Raw genomic sequence first — 27,414 nt, forward strand, 5'->3', positions numbered from 1 at the left:
TGCCATTTATTGTGTTGAATACCTATCCAAGAGCATGGGAGATCTTTCCATTTTGTTATTTGTGGGTATTGTAAATGGTGATATTTCTCTAATTTCTTTTTCAACCCCTTTATCATTTGTACATAGGAGGGCTACTGATTTTTTTTTTTTGAGTTGTTCTTGTATCCTGCCACATTACTGAAGGTGTTTATTATTGTAAGAGTTTGTTCATAGAATTGTTGGATTCACTTATGTATGCTATCATATCATCTGCAAATCGTGGGAGTTTGACTTCTTCCTTTCCAATTTGTATCTCCTTGATCTCCTTTTGTTGTCTTGTTACTCTAGCTAGAACTTTGAGTACTATGTTGAATAGAGAGAGTGGACAACCTTGTTTTGTTCCTGATTTTAGTGGAATCGCTTTGAGTTTCTCTCCATTTACTTCCATGTGGCTGTCGGTTTGCTGCAAAATGCTTTTATTATGTTTCAATACATTCCTTGAATCCCTAATGTCTCCAAAGACCTTTTTCATGAAGGCATGTTGGATTTTGTCAAATGCTTTTTCAGCATCTAATGAGATGATCATATTTTTCCTTTATTTTAGCTATATGGTAGATTACATTGATAGATTTTTATATGTTGAACCATCCCTGTATCTCTGAGATGAAGCCAACTTGATCACTGAAGAATGATTTTTTTTGATGTGTTATTGGATTCGGTTTGGCAATATTTTACTGACTATTTTTGCATCAATGTTCACTAGAGAGATTGTTCTGTGATTCTCTTTCTTAGTTGTGTCTTTATGTGGTTTGGGTAACAGGGTAACTGCAGCTTCATAAAAAGAGATTGACAATATTCCTTCTGTTTCTATTGTGTCGACAATTTGAGCAGTATAGGTCTTGGCTCTTGTATGAGGTTCTGAGATAATTCTGTGCTGAAACCATCAAGCCCTGTGCTTTTTTGTTTGTTTGGGAGACTTTCGATGGCTGGTTCTATTTCCTTAGGGGTTATGGGTCTATTTAAATTGTTCACATGCTCTTGATTTAATTTTGGTATGTGGTACCTATCCAGAAAATTATTCATTTCTTTTAGATTTTCCAACTTTTGAAGCAAAGGTTTTTGAAGTATGATCTTCTGAATTTCCTCAGTGTCTGTTTTTATGTCCCTGCTTTCATTTCTGATTTTTTAATATAGATATTCTCTCTCTGCCTTTTGATTAGTTTGAATAAGCCATTGTCTATGTTGTTGATTTTCTCCAAGAACCAGATCATTGTTTCATTGATTCTTTGTACTGTTTTCCTTGTTTCTATTTTATTGATTTCAGCTCCCAATTTGATTATTTTCTGTGACCTGCTCCTCCTGTGTGAGTCTGCTTCGTTTTTTTTCCCTAGAGCCTTCAGGTGTGCTGTTAAGTGTGAGATTTCTCCACTTTCTTTACATAGATACTTAGTACTATGAACTTTCCACTTAGTACTCTTTTAATAGTATCCCATAGGTTTGGGTATAATGTGCACTCATTTTCATTGATCTAGGAAGTCATTAATTTCTTTCTTTTTTTTTCTTTTTTCTTTTTTTGGTTTTTTGAGACAGGGTTTCTCTGCAGCTTTTTAAGAGCCTGTCCTGGAACTAGCTCTTGTAGACCAGGCTGGCCTCGAACTCACAGAGATCTGCCTGCCTCTGCCTCCCGAGTGCTGGGATTAAAGGCGTGCGCCACCACTGCCCGGCTAATTTCTTTCTTTATATCTTCCTTGACCCAGGGGTGATTCAGTAGAGCACTGTCCAATTTCCATGAGTTTGTAGGTTTTCTGTAATTAGCGTTGTTGTTTAATTCTAACTTTAAGCCATGGTGATCTGATAAGATAAAGTGGGGTTTTTTTTTCCATCTTTTTTTTTTATCTATTGTGGTTTGCTTTGTTATGAGTATGTGGTCAATTTTAGAGAAGATTTCATGAGTGCTCAGAAGAAGGTATATGCTTTTGTGTTTGTGTGAAATGCTCTACAGATGTCTATTAAGTCTATTTGAGTCGCGACATGTTTGCTTTACATGTTTGATTGTTTTTTTCTCGGTTATCTTGTCTTTCCTTGAGAGATTTATTGATTTCTTCCAATATTTTGTTCATCTTTCCTCAATTTCTTTAAGGGACTTTTTCATTCTATCATCTATCTATTATCTTCACAAAGTTATATTTAAGGTTGCTTTCTTCTGCTTCCTCTGTGTAAGGATGTTCAGGTCTTCCTGATATATTACCACTGGGTTCTGGTATACCATGTTGTGTTTTAAGTTGCTCAATATATTCTTGCATTGGTGTCTACCCATCTCCTCCTCCAATTGCTACAGGCATTGGTTCTGCCTCTTGGTCCACAGGTGACTTAAGTAACTACTAAGGTATGGAAAAGAGGCTCTAACACTACTAAGCACTGGTTACATATAACGCTAATTTCAAAACACAAAGTACAGTATTATACATGATTAGTGATCAAGTGATATGCTATGGAGTGAAGTACATTATAGCAAGATATTTATGTTACCAATGATATTTCATCTATAAAACAAAATATAATACCTTGCACATTCAAAATACTTAGGGATTTTACTGCTGTAATAAAATACCATGACCAATGCAACGTTGGGATGAATGGGTTTATGCAACTTATTTTTTCACATTACAGTTCATTATCAAAGGAAGTCAGCATATAAAATCAAGCAGGGCAGGAACATGGGGGCAGGAACTGATGCAGAAGCCATGAAGGGCTGCTTCTTACTGGCTTGGCTAGCCTGCTTTCTTATAGAAATCAATAGAGCTGTGGTTTCATCCACAATGAAGTGGGACTCTCCCATTTATCACTAATTAAGAAAATGCCCTACAAGTTTATCCTCAGCCAGATCTTATGGAGGCATTTTCTCAACTGAGGCTGCATCCTCTCTGATGACTCTTGCTGGCATCAAGTTGACATAAGGCTAGCCAGTGCATCATATGCATAACATCATTGGAAGGTGAATAGGAAACTGTTACAACATTTTTTAAAGATCTATTTATTTTTCCTTTTTCTCTCTTCCAAATATCTTTTAATGAAGTATTTGCAATATAAAAATATAATTATATGGTTTACCTCCTGATTCCATAACCTTCTCATATTATTATTGTGATATATATGTGTGTGTGTGTATATATATATATGTGTGTGTGTGTATATATACGTATATATACGTATACACACACACACATATATATATATATATATACACACATTTTATGTATATGCACACACACATAAGCACATACTTATGCAACTTACGGAGTCTAATAAGTCTTGCTTATATGCATATGATTTCAGAAGTACTTCTATTAGATAACCGATTTTGGACACCTATTTGAGGAAATTTAATTCTTCCTTTAGTAGTCATTGGATTGTTCTTTGTCTAGGAGTAAGGCCTCAAGAGACTTCTCCCTACCACATTAGGATGTCCATTGATGGTGTTATTAATCGTGTCTTTTCTAAGTAGCCATACTGCTGAGTTGTAATGGAGGAAGCTCCCCTGTCATTTTTATGAAGCACCTTCCCATAACAGTCTTCCTAATTACCTGGTTCTTCTAAGCTTTCTACTCCCCCTTTCTTTGATATTGTTTGAGTTATAGTTTGGTGATTGTCTTGTAGACTTACCTGTTGAGGGTGGATATTTCATGACCAGTTGCTTTACATCTTGGGACTATTTAAGGACTTCTGCAATAGTTTCTGTTTGCTACAAAAAAAATTGATGAGGAATTAAAATTACACTTTTTTGTAGATATAAAAATAAGTTTTTAGAATGTAATTATGAATTATGCTGGTATAGTAAAGTGGCTGTCGTAAGTTTTCATCTAAGAACCATGATCTCCCTAACTATATATAATTGACTAGGTTTCTAATATCAGGTATGATCTCTCTCTTGTTGAGTGTACCGAAGAGACTAAGAGAATTCTCTTTTCTGATTCCCAAAGTGGCTATACGAATTAGCTGTAAGCCCATATTTCTACATGGTGTGGCAGCCAGGCTCTGAAGCCATAGGGGGGTCCACCTGAGGTGGTCACGTAGACCTGCAGACAGCCTGTCACTGCCCTCACATTAGCCAGGATGTGCTACTCCTTTCTCTTCTGTTATAAATGTAGATTGCCTGGGGAGAGGTGTTTGCTGAAGCTCATGACTTAGTTGCAGGTGCTTTCCCTAGCCTTGCTTCCTGTGAATATTAATGAGGTATCCACCTCGGTTGAGTGGGGGGAGATTAAGAGATGTTTGATATAATAAACGCGGGTAGATCTTCAGGTAGGAGAGAAGCCTGAGATGCCCTTCTGTGATGATGGTGTAAGCTGTGTCTGGTTATTCCTTGCGCCTCCGTACCAGTCCAGTTAGGGAAAAGGGAAAATAGTTTTCTATGTCCAGGCCCACGGGCCCAGACAATTAGCAATCCTGCCACCAGTGAACTAGGTTTCACCTCAGCCCATATCCAGAATTTATTGTCAGTTTTTTTGTGAGGTTTTGTTCATTTGTTATTAACCTATTCTTTCTACGTCTTGAAATTTTTAAGAGAAGAAAGGCATTTAATTTAGTGTTATGACTCATTTCTATCTGCCTTTGGAGGCCAAAGCAAACAAAACAAAACAAAACAAACAAAAAAAAAAAACAAAAAAACTCCAAAATTTAAGGCTCATTCTAATCTTATATTAAAAGGGAGATCCTCTTAAAAAAAAATAGCCCATGCCCAAGTTACCAAAAACAAAACTTGTGTAATGAAAGACAAATAAAATGGCAATAAAATGTGAAATGGTAGAAATTTAGTAACTAAAATGCAAAAAGTCTAATTTACCTGTGTTTTCAGAAAATTAAAATAGTATATTTACAAATGTGTATGGGAGTTTTCATCTGGCCGACTGCTAAACCTGAAGTCTTCATTTCCAGCTGTACTTTTCATTCATTTGTGCTCTGCATTTCCCCCCAATTCCCACTAAAATTTTGCTTTAGACATGCTTCAATAACAATGCCATTACTTTTTAATTCATTCTCAGCTCACTCTAGTCCAAATCCCATCCTAGTGTTTGTTCCCAAACAAAGAAGCTATACTTGTTAAAGAGATTATTACCTTTAAAAACAAGCCACGCTGTGTTTTGCACTGAAATAATAGGAAACATTTGACAATATAAATATTCCAGAAACCCAGCCCTCAGCCCAGCCACCACTCAACACACACCATCCTAGTCATACTCTCCAGGGTGTAAAGTCATTCTGAAGAGCCTCTGATAAGACTGCTCGCCAGTGTTTCAACAGCCTTAGCAATCAGAGTAACAGCTCAAATAGGACCACCTGGAGAAAAAAAGTTTTTCCCTAGAATCAGTTGCCCCATTATGATGCAGCACTGGCCTAAGGGTCCCAGCTACTTCTTGATCTTGAAGCAGAAGATCCCATGTTTCCTTGTTTTGCAGGCAGGAAGTGTGTAAGTTACGGGATACGCCTCAAGTAACTTGGTCACTGTTGCTGCTGTTTTAATGCTGTTTGTATGGCTATCATTTCTGGGTTACCTACCAATTACTGGATAATCAATTAGAGGGCTTGTCCCTAGGGAAGACTAATTTTCCTTTTCTCGTCCGTCGCTAGTTGCCTATAGTAACTTCCTACAGACGGAGTCCCCTGAGACTTTACTCCTGTCTCTCATGTTAGCATTTCTATTGGTATGGTCTTTGTTTGTGTCTTGTTTAGGAAGCCATATTGTTGAAATATCATGGGAGCTATTTTCCTAGTATTTATCGGTGACACAATCTCACAACAGACTGCGTAGTCCTCTGGCTCTTATAGTATCCCCACATACTTCTCCGCAATGTTCTTATACTTTGGTATGAGTTATGTTGTAGGTGAATCCCTTGGGAGTGGACACCCACAGTCAGCTTTTCCTTGCATTTAGAGATCTGTTGTGGTTTTCTATAATGGTCTCCTTCTACTATAAAAAAAAGTTTCTTTGATTTGGAGTGGGAGACATACTTGACTTTGAGTGTAAAGGTAGGTATTTAGAATATATTTAGGAATTATAGTTGTTTATTTGATGTGTATTCCCCTCCATATGCTGTGTATATGTTTTACTACCATCGTTTAATAAAGTAGCTGCTTACACCTATGGTAGGGCAGAATATAGCCAGGTGGGAAATAGGAGCAGACATAGGTAGAGAGAATAGGGAGTAGGCAAAATCAGGTAGATGCCATGTAGCTGCGAAAGGAGAAAGATACCAGAACCCTACCAGTAAACCATGAGCCTCACGGTAAAATATAAAATAATATAAATGTGTTAATTTAATATGTAAGAGCTAGCTAGGAATATGCCTGAACAGTTTGCCAAGCAGTATTGTAATTGATTTATTTCTGTGTGACTATTCGGTTTAGGCAGCCAGGAAACAACAGTGCATTCACCATTTACATTTAGCAAAGTGGCAATAATCAGTTCCCATCTGTAAATCATGACCTGACTAGTCACATGTAGATTTCTAATACCAGGGATGATTTTTCTCCCGTTGAGTGAAATTTAAGTGAAAAAAAAACAAAAAAACAAAAAACAAAACAAAAAAAAAGCTTCTGGTTAATTCCATGATAAAAGGTGCTGCTATTGCACCCTTAGGGGTATTTTGCCATACTAGCCACTGTTGTCATTGTTGTCACAACTGGGTAATCCTACTGATTACTTCCCTCCTCCCTTAGCAGCTTGATCCATAGCTTGCAGTACTGTGAGAGCTACTTCTAATGGAGGAGGCTTTTCGGATCAGATCTAGCTGGGATCTTCCAATTGTTATGTCAGAACTTTATAAACTTAACTTCAGCTTCTGGGATTAATAATAATAATAATAATAATAATAATAATAATAATAATAATAATAGCAACAATATCCCAGCAATAGCTTATACTATGTGAGAACTTTCTGGTACTGCCCTGACTAAGAAAGAATATTTCTTGTGTCTAAACTAGAGTTTTTCTTGGAAAGCCTATGGCCTTTGGGGTTGGAGTAGGCATTTCACTCCAAGTAGGATAACTTCTTTGAAAAAAATGTGTGTACTTACATGAATTATGTACAATTTTAGGTAAGCATAGGAAAACATGTTTACTTATACATGTTTTAAACATTCTTAATTTTATTTGCTCCTCCTCTTTCTTCTTGGTATTGAGCTCTCTCCTCCCAGGCCAATAAGACATCTGCCCCCTCCCCCATTTACCACATTGTTCCTTCATGCCCCTATATCTTTTTATTGCCCACTCCAGTGCTTGCCCTTCCTTTGTGCCTTCTACTTTGCTGGCTTTGCAGTTACTTCAGATTATATACTCACAACTGAATATTTGGAGTAAGGATCCACATATGAGAGAGAAATATGGTATTTATCTTTCTGGTCAAGGAGAACTTGTGAGCTAGTCACAAGCAGAGTCAAATATACTGTTGGAAGTCCTGAGAATGTTAGAAGATTTAAAGGTGAAGCCTAATTCTTATTAAAGTTTTGTATGGCATTCCCAAGATACTGGATATGCCACAAATGTGTAACATCCTTTATTAAAACCTTCAGGCAACGAAGAAGAATAACCCAATAAAATGGAACTGAGCAACAAACTATGAGTCCATAGGAAAGACTTCCCACACCCACAGGAGTTCCTATCAAGGCATGGGACGCAGATGCTGGACAGAGTTTAACATTTGCTTTGCCTACTTATCTGTCGCTTAGTTCTCATCCATCCATTCTTGCACATTGGAATACTGGAGGGGAAACTGGACTAAATGCATTTTGTGTTATGCTTTAGTGAAAATAATTTGGAGTCCTGGAGCAGTATGCGTGATTCTGTTTTTAAATGAGAATATATTTTTTCATACAGTATATTCTAATTACAATTTTCCTCTTTCCAACTCCTCGTCCTATTCCCATCCACCCAAATCCACACTCTTTCTTTCTGGCCCTCATTAGAAAGCAAACAGGCAGTCAGCTGGTTGTGGAACATGTCTTTAATCCCACCACTTAGGAGGCCAAGTCAGGTGGATCTCTGTGAATTAAAGGCTAGCCTGGACAAAGAGTGAGTACCAGGACAGGCTCCAAAAGCCTCAAATAAATAAATAAATAAATAAATAAATACATGAATGAATAAAAAAGACATCAACTTACTAATACTTATAATACAATAAGATAAGATAAAATAAAATAAATAAAACAAACAAATCTGAATAGAACAAAACAAACAAATGAATAAAGTCTGAATCCTAAATGCCCTGTTAGGCTCATGCTTTGAATAACTGATTCCCGGTTCTAGGCATTATTTTGGTAGGCGATGGAAATTTTTGGAGGTAAAACTAGCTGAAATAGATAGGAAGGATGCTGTGGGTAGATAGAGAGATGCCATCTATTTCTCTCTCTCTCTCTCTCTCTCTCTCTCTCTCTCTCTCTCTCTCTGTGTGTGTGTGTGTGTGTGTGTGTGTCTGTGTGTGTGTGTCTGTGTGTGTGTGTGTTGTAGTCCATTATGTTTTCAGCCACAATGTACAGATTCCATGAAATGAGATGTTCTTCATGTTTCTTCATGCTGCTTAGATGGATCAAATCTTCTTAAATCAGAAATATAATAAAACCTTTTTCTTTTATATTGCTTCTGTCAGATATTTCATTGCCATGTTCTAAACACTAATACACTTGACTTCTAGCTTCAGTATGGCTATTCTCTCTTTTCTTCCTTCATAACCTCTGTCACATCACACCACTATCTTTTCATGCTTTATACTGGCCTTCCTTTTTTCTACAGCTACATAGTTTATCTTCTTAAAATTGTCACAATAAGTTCTTGAATGATGTTCCATATTATTTCCAAGACCAACTGCAAATGCTAACATTTCCTTTGTGAAATGATTCTTTTGTACACTATGAATATGTATTGCTCTCAATGGCTAATAAAGAGATGACTGGCCTATAGCACAGCAGGAGGAGGTTAGGTGAGTGAGAAAATCAGACTGAGAGGATGCCGGGAGAAAAAAAGGGCAGAGTCTTGGGAGTTTGTAGACACCAGCCAAAGGCAGAGAGCAGGAGATGAACATACCATGCTAATAAAAGTACTGCCGTGTGACAGAGCATAAATAAGGAATGTGGGTTGGGTTAACTTAAGATGTAAGAGCTCGTTAGTAATATGCCTCAGCTTTTGGCTGAGATTTTATAATTAATATTACGACTCTGAGTGGTTATTTAGGAGCAGGCAATCAGGACAGAAAAATTCCATCTACAAGTGGTGCCCAATATGGGGCATAGATTCAAATAAGATCTAAAAAAGCTTTAAAAGTTTTATACATATGAAAAATGGAGTAAAACAATGCATTATAACCTCACAGTATCATGTTAGCTGCAGTGGAAAATTGTGCCCCCCAACAGCTGTCTGCAAAATGAAGCTGGCCACAAACAACCATGGGGTAAGTTGCAGATTTCAGAGTCTCTCACAGGGGCCACAGTACAGAGAAGCTTCTCTGAGCTGCTTCCTGTGTGACTTGAAATGCCATTGCAAGCTCCAACAGCATGATTGTGCTTATGCAGAGAGAAAAGTTTACAAATTACAGTAAGACAGACTCAGATAGAAAAAGAAAGAAAACTCTAAATGGATGATAGTGTGTATAAAATGCAAAGGCTTGGGAGAGGGAAGAAAAGAATATATACCGTTTTAAATTAAAAATTTTTAAATGATAAAGTTATTTAAAAAGTAATAAAGTAATGTAAAGAAAGCCCCATAAAGATAGAAAATACACAGAGATTCTGGATACTGTATGTCACTGTGTTTCTTCAGATTTCTGACTGCTGAGTTAGCAGTGATGGTTGCTAACAGACATGGTGAAAATGTTGCTAGATTAAGCAAACATACATATTTTAAAGAATATCTTGACTTCAAAGTTAAAGAAAAAGGTATGTTGCTTTGGGGTATAGGTTATGCCTTGATTTATATATAAAATGATAAGCTGTGGCTTCATTCCAGATTAAAGCAAATCGGGTTTGATTGAGGAAGATCCCTGAAAATTTTGGCTACAAACATGAAAAAAAATAGACCTAAAAGAACCGTAAGACACAAGATAGCGTTTTTTCCTGATCAAACACACAACAAAAATCATCTTTGACTGACTTATATACAATGCATAGTTAATAAATTTATTAATGTAAATATGTATGAGACATTTAAAAGCTTATGTATCTTCAGAGAAAGGGGACCAAACACTAGGGAAAACAGATGGTCCAAGTAATCCAACATCCAAAACAGCTTCCTTGCTCCTGGCTGAGATTTTCCATCCACACAATCTACATCAGCTGGGACTTAATTATTATACCAAATTTCTCAAGGTTCTATGGAAGTGCCCACAAAAGAGGAAGTAGTCTAGAGAGCCATGTCTGCATTCCCTAAAGATTAAGTATGAATGTTTCTCATCATTTAAGAAGGATTGGTTACAAATTATTATTGGTCATTATCAGGAAAAAAGTTGAACGAAGGAGATTAGATTCAAGATTCTTTTTCTCATCAGAACTTTGGGAGCTCAGTCCGGTGCTCCAATGTGGGGCTCTGTCTCTGTCTCCATCCATCGCCAGGTGAAGGTTAAGGCTCACAGTGAGCCCGTCCATGCTGTAGAGTTCACATTCATTGCCGTTGTCCTTGGTTTCTCAGTCCTCCTCCACCGTCAGCCACATTCAGAGAGAGGAGCGGATGGAGAGAGATCATGAGAAAGAAAGTCAGAACCAGGAGGGATGCGTTCACCCACTGAGACGGCAGGACAGAACTAATGGGAGACCACCAAGTCCACTTGGATTGGGACTGATGAAACATGCGACCAAATCGGACTCTCTGAAAGTGGCTGATGGTGGAGGCTGACCGAGGAGCCAAGAACAATGGCGATGGGCTTGGTCTCTACGACATGGACGGGCTCTGTGTGAGCCTTGTCAGTTCGGTTGCTCACCTTCCTGGACCTGGGGGGAGTTGGGAGGACCTTGGACTCAACATAGTGTAGAGAACCCTGATGGCTGTTTGGCCTCAAGAGGGAGGGAGTCGGGGTGTGGGTGGAAAGGAGGGGAGGGAAGGGGGAGGGGAGGGGAGGAGATGGCAATTTTTAATAAAAAATAAATAAACTGGGAAAAAATAAAATAAAAAAAGATTCTTTTTCTGAAAGATAAAGGAGGAATATAAAAATGGTAGGATAAAAGGTAGATTATTGAATCTACTTTAATCCAAAAAATACTATTAATCTTAAATATTTTACACTGTTATATATTTTGGTTTATTAATACAAACTTAAAATTATTTCTGTTATACTTTACTATGTTTCTATTCTTATTTTGGAAATTGTGCTTATGCAACTCATTTAAAATGTAATATATAATTAAGAAATACAAATTAATAGTCATCTATAAGAGTCAACATATAGTAATATTAGGTATATTTTCAAGGTCATATTCAGATAGATATATTTAAATAAATAGATGATCTTCAAACACTTCAATGTGTTTGAAATGCCTATAGAATATGGCTTTTAATATGTTTAATAACCTAAATCTTTTCATGTGAGACACATCTGTTCTTGGCATCAAAAAACTTCATATGGACTTTATTTTGCTTATGGCAAAGCCTAGCCATGTGGGCAAAGAAATTGCCTTTGCTTCAATAATTGCTGACATTACTGTCTAAACTGAACAAACAAGATGCAAAAAAAGAATGAAAAACAAAACAAAAAATAACAAGAAGAAGAAGAAGAAGAAGCAAGAGACTACCAAACTTTACCAAGACAAATGAGGAAAATCCTTCAAAATTCTCTCCTCAAAAAAGTCTTTCAGATAGTCTAGACATGCAGGCCAGAGATGTATGCCCCAGAAACTTGGGTGAATGTCCAGACAGCCAGCTGTTCTATCATATCTCTAGATTTTGGAAGTCAGTTGCTATGTACTTCCTGCTTACTCAAGTAATATTGTATCATTCTGTGGTTTTTAATGGATCTGAAAATTAGATAGTTATAATTATGATTTTTCTTTGTTATTTTAGGTAAATTAGATATGAAACTTTGGACTCACCAAGATAAGAGAGATAACAGAGTATATATAGTTTTTCGGGGTAAAGTTAAAACTTTTTTTCCCTCAAGATGGTGTTTCTCTGTAGCTTTGGAGTCTGTTCTAGAACTAGTTCTTCTAGACCAGGCTGACCTCAAACTCACAGAGACCTACCTGCTTTTGTCTCCTGAGTGCTGGAATTAAAGGCATGAGCCACCACCACCTGATAAAACCTTTTTAGTTAGTCAAAAAGAGGGAAAATCTATGGAACAATTTTTTGTACACTATGAATATGTATTATTCTCATTGGCTAATAAAGAGATCATTGGTTTATAGCTGGGTGGAAGAAGGGTGGAGCCATGGGATGCTGGAGTCACCAGCCAGATACAGAGGGAGCAGAAGATGAACTGTGCCATGTTAATAAAGGTATTGTCACATGGCAAAGTGCAAATAAAGAATATGGGCTAACTTAAAATGTAAGAGCTAGTTAGTAATAAACCTGAGTTATTGACTGATCCTTTATAATTAATAGTAAGACTTTGAGTGGTTCTTTGAGGGCAGGCAGACAGAACAGAAAAAAAAAATCCATCAACAATATGCTCCTTGCCATATGAAAATCACTCCACAGCTTTTGGGGCCATATCCAATTAAATGCACATACTTTGACATAGAATAGTCATTTCTCATAAACATTTTCATGTTGTTTATTGGCAAGTTATGTTCTTTACATATCTACTTCATCATTCCCTCCTTCCGAAGCACATTTCCTCAGAGCTCTGTTACGCAAGCATCCCCCACTCTCATACTATCTCAGATTGCATAACCAACCGAAAAGCTTCTTCAAGAAAACCTGTGTATAAACAATTCATCATCTTAGCATTTTGTCCCTTCTCTCTGACTGTTTCTTTATGGGACCCCTCCCCAATGTCCAATACATATATCACTTGTAATTTCATCACTGAGGGAGTAACAGATACTCTTCCAAAAACAAAGCTTCAAGCACTAAATGACACACAGAGTCTGAGTTTGCTGTACCTCACAGTTTGAAACCTAGCGGACATGTGCTGCACAACTAGGTAAAGGTGGTTTCAATATGATAGAGATGTGATATGAAATGTAAATGACAACACGTCAGGGAAGAGCGCATGTGCTGGAACAATTTACGGGGAGTGGAGAAAAGGGCTTAAGTGGGCACTTGAATGAGAAACAATTTTCCAAACATTCTACATTAGGGTGATATGGCAACAAGAGGCACCTGAGGGAACAGAGAAAAAATAATGAAGAAAAAGAGTGGCAGTGATAAAAATAAAACAAGATTCTTTTACACATGAAACACTTATAGAGAATGTGATTTTTTTTGAAAATAAGCTAAGTAAAGTTCCAAAAAGTAGAGATAATTGGGGGCTTTCAACAATTGTTTAAGAAGAATTGCAGTTATGCAGACTGTGATGCCACTATCGTGATAGAGAATTAAAATGACATTGAATACCAATTAGAAAAAGGCATAACTTTTTGCAAGTTTTGAAACTGTCCCTAACAAATAATAATTGTAAAATACAGATGGTTGGCATCAAATGAGTAAGAAATAACTCAAAGAATGATTATTTTAATCATTTGCTACATAAAGTTGAAGATTCATTTTGCTTATAATTCAATTGAAGTTTTCTTTTTAAAAATAGCTTCTAAAACTCTAATCATGCTGTATTATGAGCCATATAAATGGTTGTGTCATTATACAAAATAACATCCCAGAGTTAAAACATTATTCAAATTAGTATATGCTATGGTATAGCAATAACTCTCTGGAGCTCCTTGTTATGTTTATGATGTCTATTGTTTTTGTTCTATGGCCATCACCAATAGGGATTCCAAATTCAGGTTTTTCTCCTGCTACTCGGAAGACCTATGTCCTGTTCCAACAAATCTGCAACAACCACGGCATCTCAGATAGCAGTCATTATTTTCCCATAATCTCCCTAAAAATGGCTGGTGTCACTGACACGCTGAGATCAGAATGACTCAGATCAGTGTGTTCCTTTGATGACAACTTAAAGGGTCAGCGTTGTTCAGAAACTTTCATTGCTGTGCAGCAACTACTCCCTTCCTGTATGTAAGGCTAACACACATCTGTTTCGTCCACATCATTATCTTCATGATTATTTTCTGTGAACTGGTGCTCATTTCAAAATGCATACAGACATGATACTGCACATGCTTCATTGAGAATAAACTACAAGCTCCAGGAAGGATTTTGCTGGTGAACTGTCAAAAAGGGAATCAAGTAGAATCGTGGACACTTAATTCTGAGCACTCCATGCAGTAAAAGAGCAGCAAGAAGTCACAGAAGAGGGGGACATTAGTCTCCAAGATGTAGGACAAGAGATTAATATGAATCAAGCAAACCCTGACAGAATGACGCTGGACTTGGGTGTTGGACTCGTCCTTTTGCCACACGTCTCTTTTCCAGTGGTTAGCTTCCACTCCTTTTGTCATGAGCTCCGTAGTCCTATGGAAGTTTGTAATACACTAATCTTTGTTTATCTCCTGAGATATACTTTTCTCACAATCACATTGTCAGAGAAAAAGACAAAAACCAGCGTGGATGAAAAGGTCTTTTGAATATCAAGTCATTTGATCTAATGATATTATCAGGATATTAAGAGAACTTTGATGAGCATCAGAGACCTTTGGGGTGCACTTTTAATCAATATTAAAGAAAGTGACACCTTTTCGCCTCTAGAAACAAAGAAATATTCTCAATCTGTGTAGCTGAAATGAAGCGATCTTATGGCAAGGAAAAGCTTTGAACTGACAGTGCTCGGCTCCTGTTTTACTCAGAATGCTTCGTCCATGAGCAGATCTTCAACATCAACCCAAGACTGTTAATATTAATGCCCAGCTGGAAATGTCAAGACATCACCTGCATGAACCCTGATTCAGGAACAACTACCCTCAGGATTCCAACTCACTTCATAATTTCAAGAATAAAAGATAGGATTATGCAATCTGACAAATATCACTTGTAAATTTAAAAAATAGTGCCCCATGCTGGGAATACCCATACTTGCTGCACCCTCTTTTCTATCACAAATCTTGTAAGAGATTTAACTATGATACTTAATCAATCACAATTTGCTAATGATATCAAAGTGGCAGATTCAAGTGCTCTTTAGATCATCTGAAAAGCCTTTTATTTTTTATGTCCTCCTTTTGTCTGGTGTAGAATAACCTTTAAAGCCGTGTCTCAACCCTCTCTTCAGTAAAAAGATAGAAACTAATCACAAATGGGAACTGATTGCTGCTCACCAAACTTGAAATAAAATACAGGTCTAGGGCTTGATACGCTGAAAGATGGAATCCTCTTATCACATATTGAATATGATTGCAGTCTTTCTCTCCCTATCCTTTGACATCTATTACCATATTAAGGATACACTCACAGAGAGAAGGAGCAATACATTTGAATTTACAGTCATATTAATTATAGCTGATATTTATTCAAATTCCTTTGATTTACCTCTTTAAACTCATGTCCAGTATGCCTCTGCTTTATCCATTCCATCCTCTCTAAATTAATGGCATTATCAGAGTCTCAGGAATAATTTAAATTTATTGAATACTGGAAAGAACATGTTGCTTCATTAAAGGCTGCTGAAATTTTTTTTCTGCTACTCTTCAGAAACACATAGATCAAAGACGCTGTATTCATATTCATGTCAATGCCTGCACCCATAATTCGCTCTGCCATTTTCATGGCTGTCATATTTTCTATTTTTGTTGTTGAGCATGTGTATCTGCGTGTACAATGTATATGTGTCTGTTTATGTGTGTCTACATGTGCATGTATGTGTATGTTGTTAATATATATATTTCTTATTATGTAAATGTTCTACAAATAGAACATGTTCATATTTATCTTTTTATAACTGTGAGGAAAAGATTGCCCTTGGTCATCCAGACTGGTGCATTGCTTAACTACCATTGGAAGGACATCTGTCTGTCAAATAACACACTTTCCTGGGTAGAGATCACTCTCTTTAGTTCAGGTTCATTCAAATATGTTTTTCCCAGTTAATTTTTTCAGTCAAGAGTTATTTCTTTCTGTATTTTTTAAACAAGCATGTATAGTTATTATTATTCCCTATATTTTGAATAATGTCTTGATTTTCATTGTTATGTACTGAATTTCCCTCCCAACCAGAAATGCTTACATTTTAGTTACTAGTTCCAAATCTTACTGTGATAAGAGACAGGAGCCTTAAAGAGATTAAAGACCTTGATGTCTATTAACAAAACACAGATAAAGAAAGCATAATGTGTTTGTGTATATGTATATATGTGTATGTATCTCTGTGTGTATATATAGTATAAATATATCCAGTCATAAATAAAAACAAAGTTATGTAATTTTCAGGAATATTGAGGCAACTAGAGATTATCATATCAAACTAGTTATGTCAATTTCAGAAAGAAGAATATTATGTTATTTTTATTTTATTCTATATTTTATATTCATATACAAAATCACATACTTGTATGTTCCTTGAAAGTAGAAGTGAAATTAATGGCAGAATTAAGACTAATGGGAGGAGACGATATCCAAAGGAGGAGCATGGAAGAAGTACATACATAGTAGTCACAGTAAATACATACTTGTGTGAAAATATCTGTATAAAGTTTGAAAACAATTAAATAAATATATTCCAGCAAAAATAGGTAAAAGGTAAGGAAGCTACTTGGTTAGAGGAAGTCTTTGTTTGACTACTATTCCAACATAGCTGGCGTCTTTATAGAAAGGGAAATTTGAACATGCAGAAAGCCAGGGAGGCACAGAGGGATGGTTGTGTAGAATCAGCAAGTGAATGGCCATCTTCAAAGAGTGTGGACTCAGAGGAACATAGACACCAGTACCTTAACCTTAGGCTTTCAGGTTCCAGAAGAGGGAAACAGAAAGCTCTATGCCAACACTTCTGATGGAGCCAATTTTGATGAAATTTAAAAATATGTACTTAATGATTTCTTTGAGAAACTTTGTGGCTGTCAGTCAAGAAAAAAAGCATAAACTAAAATTGCAGTTAACCAGCATATCATAATATCATCTTGCACTTGGGAAATTCACATGACAGAGATGTGACTTCCCATTTTTCCACTTCTTATATGACATAGTCTATGTGGACTGATCAACTAGTTCCTTATCTACCAACTCATCTCAGACATATCTGTCTCTTGCCCTCATATGAACTTTGCCATTCTTTCTTATTGCTCTCTGCTTTCCCTTCTCCAGATATTTATCTCTTTCTTTTTCAATGTCTTCTGTCCTGTGAAATTACACCACATGTTGAATCAACTTCTTTACAGGGTTAATTACATAATTTATGGGGCATTGTGTCAAATAAAAATATAGATACCCATTTATCAAACAGGAATAATGGTACAATTAAAGGCACTAAAATATTAATCTGTCTACTTAAGGTGCTTTAAAATAAAATACAATCTATACACACACTGAAGTACTATTAAGTTATAAAAATGTTTGATGTATTTTTGTCATAGTATGGGTGGAAATAGATATGAACGTGGTAAATGAAATAAGCCACACACGTAAAGAACTACCAACTAGTCTTATATATAAAGTGTAGACAAGTTGAATTTATAGTATATGATAGCAAAGTGCTAAATAGAAGCTGGGCAGAGCACTTGCATTTCTCAGTGATTTGAAAGAATGTTTGATTTTTCGAACATGAAATATAATAATTCTTGGACATTTACCCAGCTTTTCTTATTTTGAATCTTCTTCCAGGTATTTCTTTTTTAGTATTTTTAGAAATAATTTTGACATTATAATATAACTACATCATTTTAAGATGGGTGGTGGTGGTGTATGCCCTTAATCCTAGCACTTGGGACGCAGAGGCAGGCAGAACTCTGTGAGCTTCAGACCAGCCAGGTATACAGAGGAAGTGCCAGGACAGGCTCCAAAACTAAATAGAGAAACACTGTGTTAAAAATCAAAAACAATCACAAACAGGAAAACAAACAAAAACTCAAGTAATACATCATTTTCTCCTTCTCATTCCTTCCTTCAAACGCTCATGTGTAGACCTTTTTCTCAATCTGTATAATATTCATATACATGAAGTATGGATATGCTGTTTGTATAGTAATCATATGAATATGATTTTAGGGCAGATCATTTGATATAGGGTAACTAAATGTCCTTCCCTAGAGGAGAATATTTTTTCCAGATTTCAGCATTCCTTCATTTCTTGTCATTGCTTGGTAGGACTGTGGATTCATAAACCTTTTCTGTCTGCTTCAGCATGGCTGCATTTGTCACCCTTACTCAGTTTATGTTTAGGCAGTCACATTGAAGAGAATCCATGAGCATATGTTATGAAACTCCTAGAAGATGCAATTCTCACAGAATAATCCCTTTTCTTCTGGCTCTTACAATCTTTCCACCATGATGTCTCTTCTGCAATAATCCCTCAGCTTAAGGTACAGGGATTGTCTTATACGCGTATAAGTTAGGACTGAAATTCACAAGTCTGAAATTTAATTGCTTGTTCTTTTCTATAAAAATTTTCATCTGTTTCAAAAAGAAGTTTTCTTGAGGATGGCTAAATTTACACTTATTTTTGTCTATAAAGACACATTTATAGATTGTTGTCAGGGATTGTACTGATATAATAAATTGCTAGTTGAAGTTTCCCCTCCAAAATTCATGACTGTACTAGCACTGGGTAATTGGCTCGGGATATTGTATCGTGCTGGTCATTTTTTTGCTTTGTAGTTCATTAGAACTCTTGGTTACTTCCCTACTTTGGATGCTTGTATAGCACCTCTACTTTTCTGTGAATTCCCTGTAAGCTTTTCTGTTCTTTATTTGTTTCTATGATCCATTCATGTCAACTCTACATTTTATTCATTTGTTATAAGCAATGGCAGAATGTGCTTTCCTCTAAGAAGAAATACATGGGTATTGCAGTTTCATTTACTAATGGATTACATGGCCATTTCTAATATGTTTTATATTTCATCTGGGAATGAGTGTACTGGTAAGATTTCTCATGTGTTAATTGTGGTGCAAGAAAAAAATCCCTTCCAATATGTCATTTTTATAAATCTAAATTTCACTGCAAAGAAACTGGCATTGTCATTTCTTTCATTCTTTATAAAGTTGGTTGCTTTCATGATGCCTCTCCATTATTTAGTATGCAGAGTGTGGTTTGATGCAAACCTCCATCTCTACATGTGCTCCAATATTTCTTTTATAATGCCCATTTAGAGTGTTTAACTAGGGGAAACAGCAGTTTAGAAATGTGGACCTGAATGAAGACTATAACAGCATTCAGGACCCATTCTTTTTTTTTTTTATATTTAAAAATTTCCATCTCCTTCCCTCCTCCTCCCCCCTCCCTCCCCTCCTCCTCCCCCTTCCCTCCCCTTCTTCTCCCCCTTCCCTCCCCTCCCCTCCCCTCCACCCATGCCTCCCCTCCCTCCTTCTCAAGGCCAAGGAGCCATCAGGGTTCCCCAATCTATGCTAAGACCAATGTCCTCCCAACTCCCCCCAGGTCCAGGAAGGTGATCGATCAAGCTGAGAAGGCTCCCACAGAGCCCGTCCATGCAGAAGAATCAGAGCCCAGAGCCATTGTCCTTTGCTTCTCAGTCAGCCCCCGCTGTTGGCCACATTCAGAGAGACGTGTCTACTGTGCTGCAGATATCTCTTTATGCAATTCCTCATGACACAAAATAATGAAAATTAAAATGTACCACAACAATGATGGTATGAAATTGATTTTTAAATCCTAAAATAAAACTTTCATAATAATAGAAATTATATTTCCTTACTTGAGAAAAACTCCTATCTCAAAATATAGTACTCAGAACTGAGGTGGAACTTAACATATTCAGATTTTGAGAAGATGCATAAGTTATCTTACCAGCCATCTAAAATATGCTGTGTTAGGTAGACACGGGAAATTCTACTAAACTTTACACATGGTGGGTATGCTCGTCACCAAAGCACATCTCCATTTCTAGAAAGTTTATTTGAAAATGTACTGACAGTGATAAAATAGACGAGCAGTAATTTTGCATCCTTTTCAGTCCACAAGTGTGAGATGTCATTCTTTTAGCTGCTCCAACAGATATCCCGATGTCTAAGAATCCAGTCACTTCAACCTTTTTGCCTTGAGATAGAAAAAACATCGTCTATGAGTGTTGATTTTACATTGTGTCTCAAACTCACATAATTTTCACAGGTCTATCTGCCACAAACAAAATAAAATATTTATTACCCTCTTCCACTTTAGTCATTAAAGATACTGAAATTACTTTTAAACTTTATATATTCAAAGTAGTATACAGTTGAACAAATGTGAAACCAAAGTTTTCTATAACATAGTTTCAATCCTATTTTCACAAATAGTTTGATATAATTTAAAATAAAAAAACAGAAGATACAATCATTAAAATGACAAAAGAAAGTTTAAAGTCACAAGATATTAAATAAATAAAATATTTCAAGTATTTGTTCTAATACAGTTACTATAACTTAGCAAGAAATTTGGCATGCAGTTTTAAGAAAAAAAAGACATTTGAAGAATTTGAGAGAAAACTGAAAATACAAGTATTGCTATGATATTACTTTGCAACATATACAAAGATCATTAAGAAATCAATTTCAGAATCAAGTTTTGAAAATATTATGCATTTCTGTTGCCATAGACAAATGAACAGTTGTATTGCATTTCTCTTTGTTTGAGTTAGAGATGGTCCCCATTGGTCTTCAGCTGGTAACTGTCTAGAAAGGATTAGGAGGTGTTGCTTTGTTGGAGAAAATATGTCACTAAGGATGGGCCTTGAAGTTTCAAAAGACTTGGACTATTTGGAATTATGTCTCTCTGTTTCTTGTTGTGGATCAAAATGTGCACTATCAGCTGCTGCTCTAGCCACCTGCCACTTGTCTTGGCTCTGCATCATGGACAGTTATCCTTTGGAATCATAAGCCCAAAACACCGTTTTTCCACCAGATGTCTTGGTCAGAGTGTTTGATCACAGCAATAATACAGTAACTAATAGAACACTATTAATAACAAATCTCTAATGCTTCATGCCAAGGCTCTTCCCATCTGTAATATTCCTCAGTGAAATTTTTGGGAGAAAGCACGTACTTTATTAATCATAGGTATCTGCACATTTTAGTCTAGGATGTTAACTAAAAATGCCCAGAAATATGAGTTTCTGGTTCCACATAAGAAGGATTTAGAAAGAGAAATAAGTAGTTAACGTGCAAACTGACAATATGATCTCTCCAAAGTTGTTTATGCAGAGGTTTATGCAGACATGAGGTTTATGCAGCTGTTTATGCAGACATGAGGGAGAGAAATGCCAAAGGCAACTGGAACAGTCTAGAGCAGAGGGAGAAAGTAGTAGACAGAAGATGGTAAATAGACTGGGCCTGGTCTGGAGATGAAAGAGGGTTGGGGGTGGGAAAACAAGAGATGAAGACAAAGGGAGGAATCAAGAGAAGGAAGAGAGAGAAAGACACACACACACACACACACAAGGTCAGAGACAGCGAGACAGCTAGTACATTGCAGAAGTTGCAGGGTTATAAAGAGGATGCTGCAGCATGGAGGGAAGCTTCTGAGATGGAGGGAGTTTAAGGTAGAGGGGAGGGTGAGAAGAGTTGGGTTCTTGTAATACTGAGGGGGGCTGGAGGCCATAATTTGCTCTGGTATGCTAACAGGCACACAGATAGCCATCTATCCCTTCCACCCAAGATAAGGGGAAAGGGTTTCTTTTGTAGAGGGGAGCTGGCTTTATAAGGTCCCGAGGAATGGTGGCTTTTGTCAAACCTCCAGAAATTTCATGGGATACACACACTACTCTGGTACAGCAAATATTATGTTCCTTTGTTTTTGTTTCTCTATGTCTGCCTGTAGCAAATGTGGCAGACACAGTACCAGCTTTTATAACTCAAATCAGGTAGTTAAATTTAAAAGGGTACAGAAAGTCTTTTTAAAAAACTATCTTTTATTCTTATAACTTCAGGTTTTTCCCTCAATAGTTTTAGTTCTTCAGAATGTGAATTTTCATACTAATTTTTAATCCATCATAATTATTGTCTCATGGGAAAATTGGGTACCAAAATTATTATTTCGTGTTACCTTCAACAATTCATTTTTTGATTAATGACCACTATTTCAAAAATAATCTAGTTTGTTCCTCTCTTAACTCCTTATCCATTCTGTATTTACTTTTCAATTAAAAATAGATTACATTCCCCAAGGTCATGCATAGAAGATTAAGCAACTTTACTAGTAAGCTCTTCTCCACATAAGCATTTAAAGAAAAATTAAACTTGCCCATGGTTTTATATTACTAGTTTTCAACCAGAGGCTTTTGGGGGGGGGGGGGTTGTCAAATATGGAGCTAGGAAATTATTTTTTTCTTCATGCATTGACTAGATATCATAGATACCAGTCTTTACTTCCTCCCCTACTTTTTCCATTGCCTGGATATTGACAATTTCTACTCTTGTATCTTGTGTGAGTCAGTATATAGCTAAACATAACCAATATTCCTATCTCTGAATTGAACAGTTGATGAGATTTCTTTCTGGCATGATGTGTCATACAAACCCCATTTCAAATACACTCACTCATTTCAATAGCTTCCAAGAGTGTTGTTTTCTTGTTCCCAGATCTGTATCTCTATGTGCAATGCCTTTTCAGAGACAGAAAGAATGGAAGAAGAACTATGAAAAGACTACAGAAGACCTCCTTGTCCCAATTGGAAGTCTGTTTTCAGTTACAGGACTCCTCATGAGATAAATTTTGTCTAAGGCTGCTGTTGCGACTTTCATAGTTCAGAGTGTTCCTTTGTGCAATTCTGTCACATTCTTTGACACGTCTTATTCCTTACAGAACTTCTAATAAAATACCTGGTTATTTTCATCAGAGTATGTTTCTAGGAATGCTAAGATTGAGGTATCCTAACATAAAATTTGAGTGCCAGGCCAATTGTCTAATGGTACTGAGATACTTATTCCTAGGGACTGATAAGATCCTGTTACTGATAGGTCCTAGCACAAGCTAGGAAACTTTTCTGACCATTAATAAAGGCTAAAAACAGTCTAAAACAAAGCAATGGCCAGTGGTATAACTCAGATGTTTGACCAAAGCAAGTAACTATTTTATAGAATTTGAAAATAGAAAATGTTTCAATGAAGACCATTCAATAAATTAATATGCAGTAGATAATTATTTATGTCAAACAATCTGTGAACATCAAAGAAGGTATAGGGCGTCAAAAAGGATATGATTATTTCTGAAATCCAGAAGGGAGGATGAATCAAAAATCAGGCATAGGAATTCTAGAATTAATTAATGATAGATCTCCAGACAGGTTGAAATTCTCAACCACAATACATTCGCTGCCCAAACCTGTACAGCATCAGTTAGAAGTATGGAACTCTTAGACTTGCATTCACTGTTTATGACTTGTCACTCTCAAGAATTTTGAAACTGTACATCTTCCTGTACATTCTAGACCTATAGAACTGGCTCAGTTTCTCTATTCAAAGCCAGTTCTTCTATTCTGGTTAAAGCAATATGAAGAACTACTATTTGAACACCTTCTTTTCAGCCTCTACCAATAAATTCCACTTCTAACAAACAGGCTAATAAAAAATGCTATCTGAATATATGCTTAGAAAGCTGAAGGCTACATATTTTTACACTGTGGCCTAAATGTAGTCCATGGAATATGTTTGGGACTGTATACTAAAGATACTGGATTAAGGGGGATGAATTACAAACTTGAATACAGGAGAGCTAATCCATATATGAGCATTCTTCCAAGATGCAGCATTTAACATCCTGGCAAGATCTCTAAGAGATGGAGCAAATCGGTTCTTTGTGTGTTTCTTAGAAGCTTGGAAAAAGCAATGGTCCATACAGAATGAAGTACATTGCTGAGTGCAGCACAGAGCAGGAAAGAAAGGAGAAGGCTTAGAGAACTATAAAAACTAGAGAGAATACATTTAGGGAACCAGATCCTCATCAACTAACAATAAGTCACATCTAAGATGACTATCAGCTCTGACATCCCAGAAAGTCTACGGGGCAATGTTTTTTTTTTTTTTTTTTTTTTTTTTTTTTTTTTTTTTTTTTTTTTTTTTTTTTTTTTTGTTATGCAAACTTTTGGGATTCTATCAATTTAATGATTTAATGTGTTAGAATATTAGGAGAGGAGAAAGGAAATGCACAAACAGAACTTTACCAGTAAAGAAATTGATTTGAAACAAGAAGTACATTCTTCATGGTTCAAATAATTGTATACATAAGCCTCACCTTCTCGGAGTGCCTTGTCATGGCAAAAAGGACAGATCTTAGCATTGATCACCACTCACTGTGGAGGAAAGGAAAAGGAATGAAGAGAACCAGAATATCTGAGGACTGACTGCCCTCTGAAGGGTGGCAATTGCAAGATAACTACCAGTTTATTGTTCTCCAGCTTATGCTCTTTGCCATATCCCAGGTAAATAGACATCTATAAACATGCAGGGAACTGGAGCTGTAGACAAAACCCTTATCAGCCCCAATTTGTTTGACCATCCCAACAAGGAAGCATAGTCTCTCATTCATGTAGGTAGGCATGTGCTTAGAAAGAGGAACACATCAGCATTTCACAGTCTAAGTTGACAATAAATACTAAAGTACCTAAAGCATCTCCCTGTCTCCACGTTAGAGCTGGGATAGGGTCAGGGACTGAGAGGCAGATTTTTTTTTTTAAAGATTTATTTATTTATTATGTATACAACATTCCTTCCCTGTATGCTTGCATGCCAGAAGAGGGCACCAGATCTCATTATAGATGGCTGTGAGCCACCATGTGGTTGCTGGGAATTGAACTCAGGACCTCTGGAAGAGCAGCCAGTGTTCTTAACCTCTGAGTCATCTCTCCAGCCCTGAGAGGCAGATTTTTAATGGTCACCTGTGTTCTCTGACTTACTTTTTTGTTTTTCCAAATCTAAAAATTCAAAGAGTCAATCATCAAGAAAAGCTCCTTGCTGACATATTTGAGTTCTCTTGGTGTGTATAGTACAGTAGAAGTATAGTTACCATCTTAATAAAAATAATAGAAAATCTCTATAGGAATTTCTACCACCAGCAGCCTTTAAGTTACCTGCCCACTTTGGTGTGGCCTCTTATATTATTTATGCCAATGTAAAGCGAGTGTCTGGCCTCTTTTCCGGCTGTGGGATTCGTTTGCTGTTGCCTGTTCCAGCAGAGGATAGTGGTCTGTGAGTCTACCTCTAAATAAATAACCCTTTACTAATCTCAATTCTGAGCTAGTGTAGGATTTATTTTAAGCATCCTTCTTGAAAAATCAACTTTAAAATTTATTTGTAGTAGCAGATATAAAGTCTAGCTTTGTAATTGAAAGAATGCAAATGATAATCATCTCCATTTAAATGTCTGTATCTTACCCAAAAGAAGTGAAAATTAATGAAAAATGACTTCTAAACATTCACAAATGCAGCTATTATGGTGCATATGATATAGTTACTGGAACCAGTTGTCACAATTGGGGCATATTGATCTGGCTCATATATTTACTTACATAACTATGAAAAACAATAGCTAGCATTCATATTTATGTAAAATGGGCACAGTGTACATTTGAGCTTTTGCCCCAAAGTAACTTTGCTCAGCACTAGTCTACTCAGTTCAAAATTGGATGGTTAGTCTTTACAATCAACTTTATTGGAGAGACTATCGGTTTAAGACATTAGTAAAAAAAAAAAAAAAAAAAAAAAAAAAAAAAAAAAAAAAAAAAAAAAAAAAAAGAACAAAAAACCCTGGGTGTGACTGTGAACACTTCTCCAGAAAAAAAAGTAACTAGAGGTTAAAAAAAAACTCACTCTATGAGAGGCTTTAGAGCAATCATGCCTACATGAGATGCTTCTAGCAAACTTCAAGGCTTAGGCATCTATGAAAAGAAGAGGCAGAAAGAGTCCAATGTGGTGAATTATTTCAAAACAGTGTCCTCCTATGATTTCAAAGTAATGGATGATTCCAAAGCATTATCCTCCTATGAAGTTACTCTACACATAGAGACAGCCCATAAAATTAAAGAAAATCTTTTTTATTGATTTTTATTGAGCTCTACATTTTTCTCTGATTCCCTCCCTGCCTATCCCCTCCCTTTCTACCCTCTCTCAAGGTCCCCATGATCCCAATTTATTCAGGAGATCTTGTCTTTTTCTACTTCCCATGTAGATTAGATCCATGTATGTCTCTATTAGGGTCCTCATTGTTGTCTAGGTTCTCTGGGATTCTGATTTCTGGGCTGATTTTTATGTTTTATGTTTAAAAACCACGAGTACATGTGATAATTGTCTTTCTGAGTCTGGGTTCCCTCACTCAAAATGATGTTTTACAGCTCCATACATTTGCCTGCAAACTTCAAGAAGTCATTTTTTTTTTTTTACTGTGTAGAAATACATTGCGTAAATGCACCACATTTTTCTTATCCATTCTTTTGTCTAGGGGTATTTAGGCTGTTTCCAAGTTCTGGCTATGACAAACAATGCTGCTGTGAACATAGTTGAGCACATGTCCTTGTGGCACGATTGAGCATTGATATTACTATTAGATGTAACTCAGACAAGTGTCTACTGTCCAGAGTTTACAAAGAGCTATAGAAATTAAATACCAAGGAATAAAAATAAAAATGTATAATAATTAATTTCAAAAATTTTCAGAATTCAGAAAAATGAAGGAAAATTCAAACTAAAACTACTTTCAGATACCACCTCGCCCAAGTCAGAGACTGTGATCAAAATACAATGACACCACGTTCACTGCATCTTTATTCAAATATAGCAAGGAAATGGAAAAAAAAACCTAGATGCTCTTCATTAGATTAATGGATAATGAAAGTCTAAATACAATATTATTCACCTCTAAGGAAAAATACAGAATTACAAATCTTGTAGTAAATTAAGTAGACTTAAAATGTATAATGCTAAGCAAAGTCATTGAATCTCAGGGAAAAAACAATCAAGTTTTCTGTCAGATATAGATCATAATTTATAATGTATCCTTGTATTTTTGTAAACAAATATGCACAGGCAGAGAATAATACGTTGAAAGAAAATCAATACAGGGGAATCTTTGGTGATAAGGAAGACAGGATGCAGATTAAATAATGTGATAGTTCTTAAAGCTAATTGTTTTACCAGTTTTGTATCTATTTTGAATGCCCCTGCTCTCTCTGTCTCTGTCTCTCTGTCTCTGTCTCCCTCTCTCTCGGTATGTGTGTGTGTGTCTGTATGTGTGTGTGTGTCTGTATGTGTGTATGTATGTATATGTGTGT

At 36.3% G+C, this 27,414-nt stretch overlaps 1 long non-coding RNA gene across 2 annotated transcripts in view; it reads right to left on the reverse strand.

Annotated features, from left to right (window-relative positions):
• Positions 1-24,442, reverse strand: part of LOC119819949 — a 94,180-nt gene extending 69,738 nt beyond the window's left edge. The window contains exons 1-3 of one of the 2 annotated variants that reach the window (XR_005286305.1): positions 24,384-24,442; positions 20,090-20,213; positions 3,643-3,721 (exon numbers count right to left, since the gene is read on the reverse strand). This is a non-coding gene — a long non-coding RNA (uncharacterized LOC119819949). Of the gene's footprint in view, positions 1-3,642; positions 3,722-19,964; positions 20,214-24,383 lie in introns of both variants that reach the window. The other variant, XR_005286304.1, reaches the window with a different exon arrangement.
• Positions 24,443-27,414: the final 2,972 nt, after the last annotated feature.

The sequence above is a fragment of the Arvicola amphibius genome, chromosome 7, assembly GCF_903992535.2.
Source record: "Arvicola amphibius chromosome 7, mArvAmp1.2, whole genome shotgun sequence".
NCBI classification, from domain to species: domain Eukaryota; kingdom Metazoa; phylum Chordata; class Mammalia; order Rodentia; family Cricetidae; genus Arvicola; species Arvicola amphibius.